Source organism: Ictidomys tridecemlineatus, chromosome Y, assembly GCF_052094955.1.
Source record: "Ictidomys tridecemlineatus isolate mIctTri1 chromosome Y, mIctTri1.hap1, whole genome shotgun sequence".
NCBI classification, from domain to species: domain Eukaryota; kingdom Metazoa; phylum Chordata; class Mammalia; order Rodentia; family Sciuridae; genus Ictidomys; species Ictidomys tridecemlineatus.
The window spans coordinates 22,707,696-22,724,449 of NC_135494.1; positions in this window are offsets into that span (position 1 = coordinate 22,707,696).

Genomic DNA, 16,754 nt, shown 5'->3' on the forward strand with positions numbered 1-16,754 from the left:
AAATAAAAAAAAATAAATGGAGTCACATAGTGTGTGATGTTTTGAGTTGGCTTTTAGACTGTTGATGTCTATTCAAGTTGTTTTATAGTTTCTCACTTTTATTACTAAGTACTTATTATTACTGCCACTTGTTTAACCATTTGCCCTTTCTAGCATATTTGGCTTATTCCCAGTTTGGGCCTATTCCAACCAAAGCTATCATAAACACTCATGTACATATTTTAGACATTTAAACTTTAAAAATTGTAGCAAATACATGTAAACTTTACCATCTTTACCATTTTAAGTGTGCAGAACAGTGGTATTAAATAAATCCATATTGTTGTGCTATCATAATCACCTTCTGTTCATAGTATTCATTTCCTCTGTGCTGGATGTGGTGGCGCACACCTGTAATCCCAGCTGCTTAGGAAGCTAAGGCAGGAGCATCACAAATTCAAGGCCAGCCTTAGCAGTTTAGTGAGACCCCCATCTTGAAATAAAAACAATAAAAAGAGCTAGTGATACGGCTCAGTGGTAGATCACCCCTGGATTCAATCCCTAGCACTGGGGGAAAAGTTCTTTACATTTTGAAAAACTGAAACTGTACTTACCAAATGCTAACTCCCCCTTCCTGTCTCTCAGCCCTACCTTACCCCTTTATGTCTTAAGAAGTATGCCTACTCTGAGTACCTCATACAAGTAGAGTCACACAGTATTTCTCCTTTTTCTGGTTAATTTCGCTTCAGTAGCATTTGGCAGAATCGACCTTTAGAGATCAATAACATTTGCATGCACATGCGTGTGCACACACATATAACTCCATATATATGTCATGTATACAGCTGTTGCATATATATAACTCCATCCCTGTGGTGTTTATATAGTCACTTGTCAAGGGACAATTGGGTTATTTCCACCTTTTGTCTATTGTGAATAATGCTGCCATGAACATGCGTGTATGAGCATGTCTTTGAGTCCCTGCTTTCAATTCTCTGAAGTGTATACCAACCCCATACCTATTTCTGCATGGGCATAAGATTTCATTTCTCTGGAAAATGCCAAGTTCTAAGATTCCTAGATGTATGGTCGGTATATGCTCTGTTTTTAAAGAAACTGCCAGCTGGGTGCCGTGACACCTGCCTGTTCTCCCAGTGGCTTGGGAGGCTGAGGCAGGACGATTATGAGTTCAAAGCCAGCTCAGCAACTTAGCAAGGCCCTAAGCAACTCGGTGAGATCCTATCTCTAAATAAAATATAAAAAAGGGCTGAGGATATGACTCAGTGGTTAAATACCCATGGGTTCAATCCCTGGTACCAAACAACAAACAAAAAAAACTGCCAAACTGTTTTTTCAAAGTGGTCTTAGCATTTTATATTCCCATCAGCAACGTGTAAGAGATAGATGCTCTCTGCATGCTCACTAGCATGTAGTATTATCACCTTTTTAAAAGCTGTTCTAGCGGGTATATAGTGACATTTCCTTATGGCTTTAATTTATATTTCCCTAATAGTTAATAACACTGAACTCCTTCCGTGCGTGTGTTTTTTTCTTAACCATCTATCTGCATATCCTTTTTGGTGAAATGTCTGTTTGTATGTTTTGCTCATTTTCTAGTTGGATTATTTGTTTGTTTCTTTCTTTTTTTCTTTTCCCCCCAGTACTGGGGATTGAACTCAGGACCACAAACATGCTAGGCAAGAGCTTAACCACTAAGCTACAGCTCCACCCTGATGATTTCTTTTACTGTTCAGTTACTGTTCATTTCTTTCTTTATTCTAGGCGATTCCATTTTCAAATAGATAATTTGCGAATATTTTCTCACAATCCACAGTTTGTCCTTTCATTCTTTTAGCAAGGCCACTTGGCCATTCACCAAGCAACAGGTTTTTATTTTGATAGTCCAGTTTATTAATTTCCCTTCATGCATTGTGCTTCTGGTGTCATGTCTAAGAACCATATCCCTAATTCATGGTCTAAAGCTTGTCTCCTGTTAATTTATAAAAGTTTTGTAGTTTGGGGCTTTACACTTAAGTCTGTAATCCATTTTATTTTGTTTTGTTTTCTTTTTGTAAGATGTGTGAGGTTGAAGTCGGCTTGCAGAAGTGTTCAGACAAGCTAGTCACTTCCTCCCCCAGGAGCCAGGGGTCCCCTTATCCTCATTTCTACAAAAGTGCCTCCCACAGCCACTGCTAGTCCACTCTGCACCCACATGCATCCCCATGTTGCCCAGTGGGACATTCTGTATCTTCCTTTTATAAACTACTGTTGAGCTCATCTGTCATTGTGTGGTCAGCCATCCACATGGCCCTGGAGCCATTTTTAGTGTGTTCCCAGAGCTGTGCAACATCATCACTGTCAATTTTAGATCACATTCATCACTCCAAAGAGAAACCCCCATACCCTCTGCCACTCCCCTGATCCCCATCTGCTACCCCAGCCTGAAGCAATAGCTAGTCTACTTTCTAACTCTATAGATTTGCCTCTTCTAGAAAATTCCTATCAATGCAGTCACACATGGTCCATTGTGGCTGGCTTCTTTCACTTAGTATAACATTGTTGCGGTTTACCCATTTTTGTTGCAGGTATCTGTACTTCCTTACATTTTATGGCTGAGTAACATTCTGTTTGCTTGGATATACTACATCTTATCCATTCGTCAGTTGATGTACATTTGGGTTACTTTTGCATTTTGTCCATTATAAATAATGCTGCCATAAACATGCATGTACAACTTTTGTGTAAACATGCTTTTGTTCTTTTAGATATGTACCTAAGAGCAGAATTGCTATGTCACATGGTAACTCTGCCAGACTGTTTTTCAAAGTGGCTGCAATATTTTACAGTCCTACCAGCAAGGCTTAGGATTCTGATTTCTCGCCAATAGTTTTGGAGTTCAAGCATTACTGTTTTAATCTGATTGTCTTTTATTATCCAGTTTTATTGGTTCTTTGAATATTTTGGATATAAGCCCCTTATTGGTACATGATTTGTAATTATTTTCTTCCATTCTGTAGGTTTTATTTCCATTTCTTAATAAGTATCCTTTGAAGCATAAAGACTTGAGTTTCAATTGTGTTTTTCTATTTTATTGCCATTGCTTATGCATTTGGTGTCATGTCTAAGAATTTACTGTCAAATCTGAGGTCGTGAAGATTTGATCCATGTTTTTTTCTAAGAGTTCTTACATTTAGGTCTTTAATCTATTTTGTGTTCATATTGGCGAGATGTGGTCCAACTTTATTCTTGTGCATAGGCCCTCCAAGTGTTACATCATCATTGGTTAAGGGAAGGGAAAAAAGAAAGAAAAAGATAAGGAGAAGAAAGGAAAGACTCTTTTTTCCCTATTGAATGGTCTTGTCACACTTGTTGAAAATTAGCCATCCATAGACATGTAGGTTTACTTCTGAGCTCTCGATTCTATTCCATTGATCTACAACATCTGTACCACACTATCTTAACTGCTGTTGCTTTGTAGTAGGTTTCAAAGTTGTGAAGTATGGGATTTTCTACTGTGTTCTTCTTTTTAAAAGTTATTTTGGCTATTCTTGATATCTAGCAATTCCATGTAAATATTAGAATCAACATGTCAATTTCCGCAAATAATACAGCTGGGATTCTGATAGAGAGTGCTTTACTGTATAGATCAGTCATCTTGACAATAGCATGTCTTCTGACCATGAACATGGGATGTTTTTCCACTTCTCTTTTATAACTTCTTTAATTTCTTTCAACCAGTGTGTTTAGCTTTCAGAATATAAATGTTGCACTTCCTTTTTTATTTTATTCCTAAGTATTTTGTTCTTTCTGGTGACTTTATACATGGAATTGTTTTCTCAATTTTATTTTTGGATTGCCCGTTGTGCATGTACAGAAGTAGTAGTGATTTTTGTATATTGATCTTGATTCTAGCAATGTTGTGGGACTCTTGTATTCTAATAGGTTTTAGTGGATACTTAGGATTTTCTGTGTACAAAATCATGTCATCTGTGAACAAAGAGGTTTTCACTTTCAGCTAGCTAATTAGCCTCTTAGGGCATGTGTTGTTCTCTTTCTCTCACATTTCTTTTTACCACTCTAGTGCTCTGGATCCTGACATTCTCTAGCTTTTAACAGAAGGGGACACTCACAGTTGTCTTTCCTTAATCACAGAATCTCTGTAGCTCACTTGGATTTATTAGAAGTTCCAATTAAGAAACCTGTCTTATTATTTGTTGATGAATCCTCTCTCAGAACTGAAACTGGAGGTTATCAAGCAGAATGCATGATCACTAATTTGAATTCTCTTTAGAATATAGTCGACCTGAGAGAATGTCAGACCAGATGGCAAAATGTACTGCATTTACTACACAGAGTTTGTCAACTCATGTGCACTGAGAGTAGGTTTGCGTGGCAGCATCATGTGACTTTAGGATGCTTTGAAAACAAGGAGGGTTTCCTAACCTCTGCTAGAACCTCCATAAAAAATGAACAAATTAAGGAACATGTAGATGCAGCTTCCTTCTTCTTAGAGGAGCGGCTGTCATCAGGGCTGTGGCCCATGCAAAGTCAGAATGAGAAATGGCACCATGATTGTGAAAGGAAATGCTCTAGCAAGCAGTTATGCCAAAGTAGCAGCCTCAGCCAAAGTTATGCTCCTAAATGGACCCCAAAGAGTAAATCTAGAGTGATTCAAAGAGAGTTTTACACATTATCAACGTGAAGACCCTGGTTCTGAAAAAAGAATAATATTAAAAATTATAACCTTCACTTGGATAATCTCTAGTGGTCCCAAAATGGCTGCTTTCTGGTATCAGATTATTTCAGATGGATATTATCTAAATTTCTCCATGACTGGTACAGTAAGGCCCACTTACTTAGGAGTTTTGCCTCCAATGATAAATCTACACTGCTATTCTCAGGCATGGAAAAGTACTGCAAAGGACTTGGGTCTAGTTCCTTCCCACAGCATCTTCCTAAAGACCCTCTTTGTTACATTAAACCACAAGATTTTGTCTATTAAGAGTCACAGGGGAAAGGTTGAACCTCCTTGCAAAGGACCTTTCAAGGAACCACTAACAAAAGTATCACTAACTCTGGAATAAGTTATTGACAGCAGCTCTCCCTGGGATACAGATCTGTGTCTGTGCGTTGGCACAGGAAGTGATGGGCTGCTGCATTGCTCTGGATTTCTCATTGGCTTGACGTGGTGGCATCTGCGCTTCTTTCTGAACTTGGATCAATGAACAGGCTAGACATCACATTAAAGAGAACAATTTGCTCCATTCTTCTGCACGGCTACCATTTCTTATCAGATATTATGAAGATGATATAACAAGATCATGTGCTATGGTGTACATGAACAATGGAACATTCCCCACGTGGTGAAGATAGCATCTCTAGTGGTCCCTGAATTGGCCAGCCTCTCTCCAGCAAGAGAATGAGCAGAAGGGGGATCCATAAGCACACAAGCGGAAGATGGCCACACCACTGAGCCACAGGTCTGGCTCACACTTCTTCAGCAACCATCCTGGAAGCCAGAAGGTGACGTGTGCAGCAGTCATCTCAGACATGGCCTGAACTTGGTCAATCACTGCAGCTCCTCTGTCTTTTGCCCCCACTACCAACTCAGGACCAACCATGGAAAGTCACATATCTCCCTGAAGCAGCCACATGAGATGTCCTGCTCCCAGCTAGGTCAGCCCAGTTTTCCACGCCCACAGCTGTCAACCTGGGGCACACCTGAGCTTCCTTTTATTATTATTTTTTTCCATTGTAAAGGTGTCTCACTCCCTGCATGCATTTGGATGTCTGCTGCAGGTGGAGGTGGCTGATGACTTGGTTATAGGAACCTCTGAATCATCTCTGACTGCTCTTATTTGAAAGGACTTTATTTCCACATGGGCAAAGCCCTTCCTCTTCTAGAGAAGAAAACCAAGTCCCAGAGAAGGTCATTTAGGTGACTTCCAAATGTCTTGGAGTATTTGGCACAGATTCCTGTCCCCCTCTTCTTCCTTAGTAATTGTAGCTGAGCTCACTCCTGCTGTGTTAGACAAAGACTTTGGTTTCCAGTCTCCTCAACAGGGAGTCTGTAAGCAGGAGTGATACACTGCAGTTGTTTATTGAGGAATGTCTGTAATCTTCATGTTTGTTACATATTTGTTGGGGACCGCAAATCAAGATGGCGCCTGGCAGTTTACCAGGAGGAGTGGTTTGTAAGACAACGCCACCGAGCCATTAAGTTGGTGGGGATTCCTTATTGGCTGACTGTTGTATCTAGATAATGCTAATTCAGTTGAGCTGTGTGTAATCAGTTAGGTATGTATACCTCTGAGGTTCTGCAATAAAGTGGCTCTTACTACCTTGGGTGCCCACTATCTTGAGTTCCAGCTCAGTTCCCGCTGAGTTTTCCCGAAATGAAGCAGTTCCTGCTTCAACCTTCAAGTTGCTTGTCACCTCCCAGTTATTTGGCCCAGACAGACTGCGGTACATGTTTAGTTGAATAATAAGTGAAGAAGGATTTTTGACTGATTTGTTTTAAGGTGGGTGCTATGTAATAAAGTATTTGGCCGATCCTTGTTGCTGGTTCCTTGGAATTTCCTGAGCAACAAGAGAGCCCTTGGACCATGCATGATATGCAGAGTGGCAGCCTGGCCTTGCCAGAATTACCAACCAAATGATTCAAGGGTTGGGGCTTTGAGCCATGTGGTATCAGTCCATCCTCTAGGGAAAGGAAGGGGGCTGGTGACTGGGTTCAACTGAGGGGTCAAGGATAGAATCCACTATATCTGTGTAATGAAAGTCCAATTAAAACCCTGGACACTGATGCTCAGGTGAGCCTCCCTGGTTGGCAGTACTCTGTGTATTGTCACACATAAGTGTGCAGGTAGCCTAATGTGCTCCTGGGAAATGACAGGAGCTTTGCATTTGGAAGTTCCTAGACCTTGCACAATTTGCATCTCTTCCTTAGGCTGGTACTACTGGGTCTCTTTTAGCTATCATTAAATTTATGATGACAATGTAATATTGTATGGTGGTGCATATCCATGATCCAGTGACTCCAGAGGCTGAGGAAGGAGGTTCTCAAGTTCAAAGGCAGACTCAGCATCTTAGAAAGGCCCTAAGCAGCTTAGAGAGATCCTGTCTCTGATGAAAAATAAAAAGGGTTGGGTTGGGGATGTGACTCAGTGGTTAAGCACACCTGGGTTCAATCCCTGGTACCAAAAACAAGCAACAAGAACATAGCCCTTTGTCCTGAGTTCTGAGAATCATTCTAGTGAGTTATCTAACATACAGGGGTAGTGGGGACCCCTGAATTTGTAGCCAGCTCTCAGAAGTGAAGGTGGTCTGGGGACTCCTCAATCTGTGAGGTCAGCCTTGTAAACTACCATGTTTTTAACCCATGAAGTTTATCCCAATTCTGAGCAGTTGGCATCAGAAACTATTACAGTGCAAAATCTAAAAGCACTCAATTTCTATTACACACACAAAAAAACACACCACACTATCCTAAAGATGAAACTATGCTAATCTATTTCTGAATTTGAAAAACAGGAGGCACCATTACATTTTTCTAAGGAAAAGTTTAATTGGCAGTTTTCTAGAAGGAAAGCTTTTCAACTAGTACAAAAATATGAAATCAGCCAGGTGCACTGAGAAAACGTGAGAAAGTCAAATTCTTTTTTCAAAGTAACTCCCAACTGGTGAGAACCCACTGGAAGCTCCCTTCTCAGAGGAAGCATGAGACATGACCTTCAGCAACTGATAAGAGTGGTGAGATGATGAACAGAAAATTACTTAAATGGTTATCACAAGACCAGAGAACCTCTGGAAGGTGTGGTCATTCATTGTGGCTCTCCACACTTTAGAGATTTAGTAATTTACCAAAACATTAAATCATCTCCGTAATTCAGTTTTAGAACCCCCCCCCCGTCCCCATAACATTGTGCTCACTCTCATTTGCCATTCTCAGGACACCACTAAATCTCATTTGTCTCTGAAAAATGTCCTTTTCTGGACATTTCCTAAGGATAAAACCATATAATATGGACTCTGATATCTGCCGTCTTTCATTTAGAATAATGTTTTTGAGGTTTTTATTTTTTATGACAGCCATATTTTAGTGGTTTTCATCTTAAAAGAAGATTTCATTCCAAAAATTCCAAATCTAGTAGCATGCAGTTGCAATGGGAATTGCTTCTTGCTCAGATACAGACTACTTGTGGCCTCACAGAGAAGGTAATGTGCTACAGAGAAACAAGGACAAAGGGTGTCCTATGTCAAGGGCCTTCAGTCTCATCCCCAAACTACAGCTGAACCCACGGGAGGAGGCCAGCCCAGGAAGGTCTGCAGGGCAATGCTCTCTAAAGATCCATCTCCTTAGCCTAATCATGGCTGGGCTAGGTCACTGATGGCTGTCCACCTGCTCAGCCTTGTCACTCTGGCACCTGTGACACCCGTCCCCATGATCCACAGGATGTGGTGACCAAGGACAGGCACAGTTAAACACTGGCCTCCGCAGGTAGAAGGCACCGGGCAGGCCATTTTCAGCTTCCTTTCAGCTCATGTGGTGGATTTCAAATCTGAAAAGAATTTTCCTCACATTCCTTCAGCTCCCAGGGTTTTTCTCTGGGGTGAAGAATTGATGTATGCCGAGTTCTGAGTTATACTAGTGGGTTTTCTCAGTTTTACCAAATTCAAAGAGTTGCTCTAGAGGTAGGCACAATGGCATGAACCTGTAGTCCCACACACTGAGGCAGGAGGATTGCTGGAATTCAAGACCAGCATGGGCAAAACAGCAGGATCCCATCTCAAAACAAAAATCTTAATAATACTAACTTCTAGCATGGTAGACTAGGAGCTTGATAGACCCACTTGCCTAAAAGGTGACTGTTCTACAAATTATCCAGTATAACAAAGAGCAGAAGAGCCAGCAGAGGCTCCCCACATGGTCCACATTCCAGGGTTGTAACCAGCAGGGGGAGCTCTCTGGCTTCTGAAGGGATGGCTCCACCCTCGACACACACACCCCAAGGTTCTCTCCAGTATGAATTCTCTGATGTGTAATAAGGGGTGAGCCCTGATGACGGCTTGCCACATCCACACCTCCATCTTCCAAAGGGTATATGGCTTTGAAATTTTTATTTTATTTGTTTTGATACTGGGGATGGAACCTAGGGCCTCACACATGCTTCATAAACTTTAGGATATTTTAAATATAAGATTTAAAGGGACTTTTTTAGATGGGAATTTTAGATTAGAAATAAAGTACAAGTGTACTTTAGGTTAATGATTGGTTAAGAGACTTAGAGTCTGGTTTCGTAGCTTGGCATTAGTTAATAAGAATATAACATATCTCGGGAAAAATAGTAAATCTTGGGAAAACCTGAAAAATGTAAATAAGTGACATATTTTATTAATGATTCTGTACTTTTAATAATTACACAACTGAAGGTCATATCCTGGAAAAATGTAAATTAATGTTACATTTTTTTGTACCCCCAATCATGGTTAAGGAAATGTCATGTCTCGGCAAAGTTTTAAATTATATAATCAATGACGTATTCTGAATCTATAATGATGAGAAAAATTGTAATAAAAGATGACCCAGAGAAAGCTGCATCTCTCTCTGGAGATTGCTCCAATGGAACGACTCCTGTCTCATCTTTTCGCCGATGCCACTCATCGTTCAGGATTCCCTGGACCCCGCTAGGGCAGGACCCCGGGAAGAATGCATTTGGATTCACTGTACACTATTGCAACACAAATTTCATTTACCTAATTGGACATGATGTAGCATTGCACCCTATGTTACTCATCCATGTACCTGGGGGAATAATGTCCATCTCATTCCACCATCTATCCTGCCCCATACATCCTTCCCTCTCCTCCCTCCCATTTGATCAAAATTTCTCCATTTCTCACATTCCCCCCCATTTTGGATCAGCATCTAGTTCTTAAGAGAGAACATTCAGCCTCTGGGTTTATGGGATTGGCTTACTTCACTTAGCATGATAGTCTCCAACTCCATTCATTTACCTGCAAATGGTATCATTATATTTTCTTTTAATGCTGAACATTAGTCCATTGTGTTTATATAGGACAATATTTTTGTATCCACAGCAGAACATCTAGGTTGCTTCCACAGTTTAGCTATAGTGAATTGAGTTGCTATAAACATTGATGTGGCTGCCTTTCTACAGTATGCTGATATTAAGTCCTTTGGATATAGACCGAGGAGTGGGGTAGTTGGGCCAAATGGTGGTTCTAATCCAAGTTTTCTAAGGAACAATAGAGTTTTGAACTGGCTGTTGGTCACCTGGTGGTACTCCATGGGGTCCTCCAAGCCTGGCTTGCATCTGCCTCCCCCCATCCTCTGGGATGAGCCAGATGCTCAATCGTGTCATCTGCAGTAAATGGCTTTCCTATGTCCTGTTCCTCATCAGCTTGCAGTGCTGGGTCTGCCCCCAAGATGGAACTGAGCAGTGGATGCACAGGCATTGCTCCAATGTCCTGCTACCTCCTGACATGGAAAGAACATCTCAGAGGCTTGTTGTATATCCACCCTCACCCCTGCTTTTCTTTTTAATAACTTTATTTATTTATTTATTTATTTATTTATGTGGTGCTGAAGATTGAACCCAGGGCCTTGCACATGTGAGGTGAGTGCTCTACCTCTGAGCCATAACCCCATCTCCTACCCCTGCTTTTGCTATCTCTCATTGAAGTCTTAAGTGACCTCATTTCACTCATTCTAACAAGCCTTTAGACATTCCCCATCTCCAAAACAAGAACTTTTCTCCTCTGATGGATACCCCTCATTCAACACCCACATCTGCAAGTTCCTGCAAAGATAAAAAAATTAGGTGCTATACTAAAATTCTCAGAACAGATGCTCTAGCATTGAAAATGCTGCAGAGACAACTTGGCTACACCATGAACAAGCTCTGCCATTGACTTCAGGTCCTTCCCTGCTAGGAAAGGAGGCCAAGTGCTATCCAGATGCAGCTAATAGAATTATCTCTGTTCTCTGGCTTTGATTCTTCAGAATCAAACACACACACAATCTCTCTCTCTCTCTCTCTCTCTCTCTCTCTCTCTCTCTCTCTCTCTCTCTCTCTCTTCTCTCTCTCTCTCTCTGAAATACAATTTGGACCACGGCACACATATCAATATGGTAAATACTAATTATTTACAGAAGAAGGTTCTAGACCATGTGTTTGCTTGATGTGATTGTTTTTATTATTTTCTCAAGAGGCTAGGAGCAAAGAGGATCCTGTGGCTGTCCTCCTTAAAGTCTTCCATGGCTCTTCCTTTCTGGCAAGTCTCATGGGTTGTTCAGCCAGGAAGGGGAATGAATTTGGAGGCCAGAGCTATGGACAGCCCAGTCTGTAAAATCAGATTTGGTGTTTTCTGGCACAGTTTGGAACACTGACACCTGAGCCCAAAGATCTGTCCAGAGAGTCAATTTTGAAAACACTTGTTTTTACACATAAAAGGCACATCTTCATGGAAAGATTAAAGGAAGGAAATGTGACTTATAATTACTGCTAAGCATCTGTTAGCAGTTGTGTATACTAATATGGCCCATGAAGAAGGCCAAATTTATGCCCTGTTTCCAAACCTCATACACACACACACACACACACACACACACACACACAAATTCTAACAATTAAAACATTCATGACACCTATCAAATAATTGTGAAAATGGGTAAAATTATATGTATACAAAAAAATTTCAGAATACACTGCTGTTCAGAGATTGTCAGAAATGCTGCCACTCAGATGTGCTGGAGTTTTGCACTGACAGAAGCCACATTTGAAACAAGCCCCGAGGCCATACCTGAACACACCCAAGCTCATGTGCTTGTACTCCACACTGGGTTCCTCATCTTGGCGCCCTTGGCCCATCAGGCCATATCCTTCTTAGTCTGTAGAGGTCTTCCTCATGCAGTGTAGACATTCAGCAGCACCCATGGCCTCTACCTGAGTTTTGCACCAGCACCCCAGACTTGTGATAACTCAAAAGGTCTCTAGGCATTGTCAAATGACCCGAGGGGAGGGGGAAAGTCACCTGTGTTGAGGGAGCCCTGCCTGGCCTGGACCAGGCTCTCAATGAACATCAGTGGAAAAAGGCATTGCAGTGCCCATGAGGACATGAGGACAACAGCAGAAGCCCTCTGTCTCAGGGGCTTGAATTTGCTGTGGATCCTGTATGTTCTGCAAAGGGACCCCAGCTTCCTAGATCCGATTCTATTAGAAGGTGTCCTTGCAAATGTGGCAACTGGGCAAAATTAGACGGGCCCTCAGGTAGATCTGCAGGCATGCTGTAACCAACAGTCAATCAACACATGCTTAGAAAATCATGGAAAGACTAAAGGTGGGGGCGGGGAGCTTCACAGATGCTGTGTGTTTTCTTCCTCTACTTCTAGGATTCTCTCTACCCACCTCCTGAAGTCAGTCATACAACTATCCCCATTTCAGATATGCAAACACTGAGGTCCCAAGAGGTTACAGAACATGCCCAAGATCATTGTCCAGTAAGCAGTAAAAGTGTTCTTCTCATGCTGGTCTCTGATTCCAAACCCATACCTGCCTTTCTTCCCAGGGAACTTCCTGGTCTGCACACAGGGATTACATGCCTTAAGATTGGGAGGACAATCCTAATTTCAAACCTTCTACCTCACGTTATGCTGAAGACCATCCTTAGCAGCAGAGCACGTGTCTTATTTGGCTTAAAAACTCCATCTCTGGTAGTAATGAGATCTCTCTGCCACAGCCCTGCCACACAGCCATTTGGGACCACAGGAGTGTAGAGAAAGAGTGACCACAGGAGTGTGGAAAAAGAGGACATAATTCAGAAAAGCGAAATACGAAGAAGCAAGAGCTGAATATAGTAGAACAGCCAGGATCAGCAGACAGAGCCCAGCTGAGAGGCCTAGAGAAGGGCTGGGGCGAGCAAGAGCATTCCACGGGTATTGATGAAGCTCTGCTGTGTGCCTGGCACTATGCTGAGAAGTAGACGCTGCACTGAGCACAGTCTCTGACCTTGCCCTGCTAAAGATCCCAGTCTGGGGATTCAAAGCTGGATGACATTGTTCAGCACTATGCCATTTCTTCATACCCCAGCTGACCTCCAGCCCCCAACACCATGGCCCATTTGCCTACAGTGAAGGCCAGCAACATCTTCCCGTCATGGCTGACAGGAGTGGGTGGAGAACACCCCAGCTCTCTCACCCTGTAGGAGGGCTTCTACTAGTAGCATGATCTACATGGACCCCCAGCACTCCTTATCAGTACTGTGCTTAGTCACTCAGTGGCAACAACTGGCTGGTACACCCTGTCTTCCAGTTCCTAATCACTTCCTGTTCCCACCTGGAGTTTTCTAGACTCACCTCCCAAGAAAACTACTTGCTAACAAATCTGGGTCACAGAGTCTCCACACTTTACCTCAGGGAAGCCAGAGCATGAAAGAAGGTTCTAGAAAGATACACAGTGATCCCAGTCTATCTGGCCATTTTGTGCCTGAATTTATAGTACTCCTTGGCTGCTCTGATTGCCCTGATAGGTTTAGGAGAAAAGACAAGCCATATTTTGGGATGTAAAATGCATTCAGGCCGAGACACTTTCACACAACCTACCAAGTAGGAGTAGAATCTCATGAAATTTTAAGTACAACAGAATGCCAAATGACTACTCATTCCAGTGAAGACATGCTGCAAATAAGACTTAGAACACGTGCTGCAAACAAGACTTAGAAAAGTGTCCTCAGAGAAGATTCTGTCATTCTGCATTTGCTTCTGAAAGTTGAAGCACACAGTTCTAATGAGCCCAGGAAGAGGTTGATACCCAGTTGAGTTGGCATATGATGTGCCAGAGCTCAGGACTTCAGGGCTGCTGTCAGGTGGTTCCCGGGCTCTTCAGGTCCTCACCTTCACTCAGTGTCTTTTTGTTGGTGATGTAGTTCAGCAATGGATTACTGGCCCAGAGACTTGTTCAGTATTGCTCAGTAGGAGCAAAACACTGTCACCAGTTGTAGGTAGTCAACTCCAGGTGAGAAACTTGATAGATGTTAATGCTCACGGCTTCACACCAGCAACCTGCCCCTCAGTGATCATGCTCTCTAAAATATACACCATGCTAAATTGTGTGGAAGCATTCTAGGTCTAGCCAAACCACACGATCTTTCAAAAACAGCCCAATAACATTTAGAGGATTCACTCTCCAAAGCAAGCTTGCCAATGCCTGAGCGCCCACACACTCTATTGGCGCCAACCTCACCTCCTTTTAGAATGCACACATCCACCAAGATACCACTGCCTGTGGTGGTTGAGCGGCCTTTCCAATGGACGAGGTGGATGTGAATATAACATGTGAATGAATTAGCATTTAACAACAACTGGAAGAAAATAATCCATTGTCTAAGATATGATGATGGAGCTGCTCTGTGATCTAGACCATCCCCTCTCCTGCATCCTCTATATTTTCCTCTGCATCGATGGACCTCCAACTGAGCCCAGAAAGATGTGTCCTTTCTAGTCAGAAGCCCTGTCATGGCTTCCATTTCCAGGCCCTGATTCCTGGTTAACTGCAGCCAGAGCTCGCTGTCAAGGTAGTCTCTTCAGATCCCTTCCCTACCCTAACCACAGTGTGGGCTCTGGCCCCACCCTTACTCTCTACACCACCATTCCACATTATGGTCTTCCTGTTCCTCTCTGTGACCCACGACTGCCCATGACCGACCCCACCCAAGAACAAGCTGTTGAACCAGGTGCCATCAAAGGGAAGAAATGACCAGAGATGGCTAACTTGAAGATTTCACAGAATAGTTCATGAGACAAAAAATATCCTGAACCAGTGAAATGACATAAGAGGAAGTCAATGAATTCTAACCTCAAGGGCAAATCCTACAGTACACTGGCTCTCAAATTCAGCTACACACTGGAGCCACCTGGGAGCTGTGCATAGTACTGACCGCTGGACCACCCACTGGCCCTGGGCTGATGGAATGGCTCTGGGCTAAGATGGGACACTGGGGTTTGTAAATTACCAGTTGAGTATAATATAAAGCAAACTTTGAGAACATTGCTTTTTTCCCCACATGAAAAACTGTGTGCATACAGATGCAGAAGTACACAAATCTGCAGCATAAACCTCCTTGAGGGCCATAGATTAAATGCACTGCAGTCACCAGCATCCTGGCTAGGAACACCACCAGCCTCCTATTTCCACCTTCCAGGTGATTGCAGCCCTGCCATCCAATCATGGAGGAGTCCTCCCTGCTGAGAAATTTCAGTGTGCAGAATGGAGAGCACTCTCTCCTGGGAGTCCTGCTTTGACAATAAGTGCACTGGAGAAGTTGAAATCAAGTGGGAGGCACATGGGCAGGCTTCCTGGATGAGGCCCTATTGAAAGGAGGATGAAATCTGAGGAGTGGACCAGAGAGAGGAAAGATGGGAAGTACAGCAAGTACATTCAGAGCCGAGGTCAGGCCCAAAATACAATGTTGGCTGACAAGAGAGCCCTTGCACCAAGATCAACAATTTTAAGAAGGCAATGAGGAGTGCCTGAAAAGATCAATTCCAAAAAATTCCATGGAAACCCACTCATCACACCTTTCTGAAAACACTGGAAATGTAGGTTTCATGCAAGGAACTCTGGGTGACAGATGGCAAAGTTTGCCAAATGCAAACATGCCTACCAGCTCTGAGAAGCCATTCTCATTCACGCTGCTTCAACCAGGGAAAATCCCCAGGTGCTCACTGAGAACAAGTTAGCTTGTGCCACTTGAAGCTGCTTCAACAAACAGCTTCACTTCTGCACTTCTAAGCTGTTCTCCTCAAGAACTTTCAGAGCACAGTTCATGCATGAAACACGAAGGGTGCCGGAAAGAGTTCTCTTGAATCTAGCATCACCAACTTTCAGGAAAAAAGAGGACCAGCTGAGAAGATCAGTTCTCCAAAGTCTCACTGACATCCATTTGTCACACTTGTTTACAACATTCACTTGAAGTGCAGGTGCCCACATGAGTGAACAGTTTTTTTATCATTGGCACAGAGGCTTCAATGTGTAAGAATGCCTGTCACCTGTAAGAAGCAGTTTTGAATTCTTCTAGGTCCACAGAAAAAAAAATAGCATGTGCTCACTTACAACAAAGTTAATCAACAAAGCAAATTGAAACTGCTTGCAGCAAACAGCTTCCATTCTCCCATTCCCTAGCTATTTTTAGGAATAGCATCCAGAGTCCAATTCCAGCTCAATATAAAATGTGTGTTCCCAAGGAAGCCTGTATAATTTACATCACCCAACTTGGGAAGGCAAGGGGAATGCTGAGAAGATCAGTTCTTCAAAACTCCTACTTTTTCAGAAAACTCATTGAAAGGCAGGGTACCCACTTGCAGCCATCAGTGGTTGACAGATGGCACAGAGGCTTCAATGTGAAACCGTGAATGCCAATCATTACAAGTGCTTCCAACAAACTCTAGTGCAACCTGGGACACCCCAAAGTGCTCAACGAGAACACACTTTGTTCCTGCAAGTGGAAGCAGCTTGCATGAACTGTTTCAATCAGGAAATTCCAAGCTCTTCTCAGCAAGCACATTCAGAGCACAGTTTTGGCCCAATAGAAAAAGGGTCCTAGCAAGAGGGTCCCACACCTACGATCACCTTCATAAGGTAGCTTCCCATCTTCTGTGTGGAAGTGGGTTTCTCCTTGGCCCTTATGCTGTGGAGGAGACCACTAGGAGCTAAGCTTCATGCAGGACCATCTGACCTGGACTTTTTGCAAGCCCT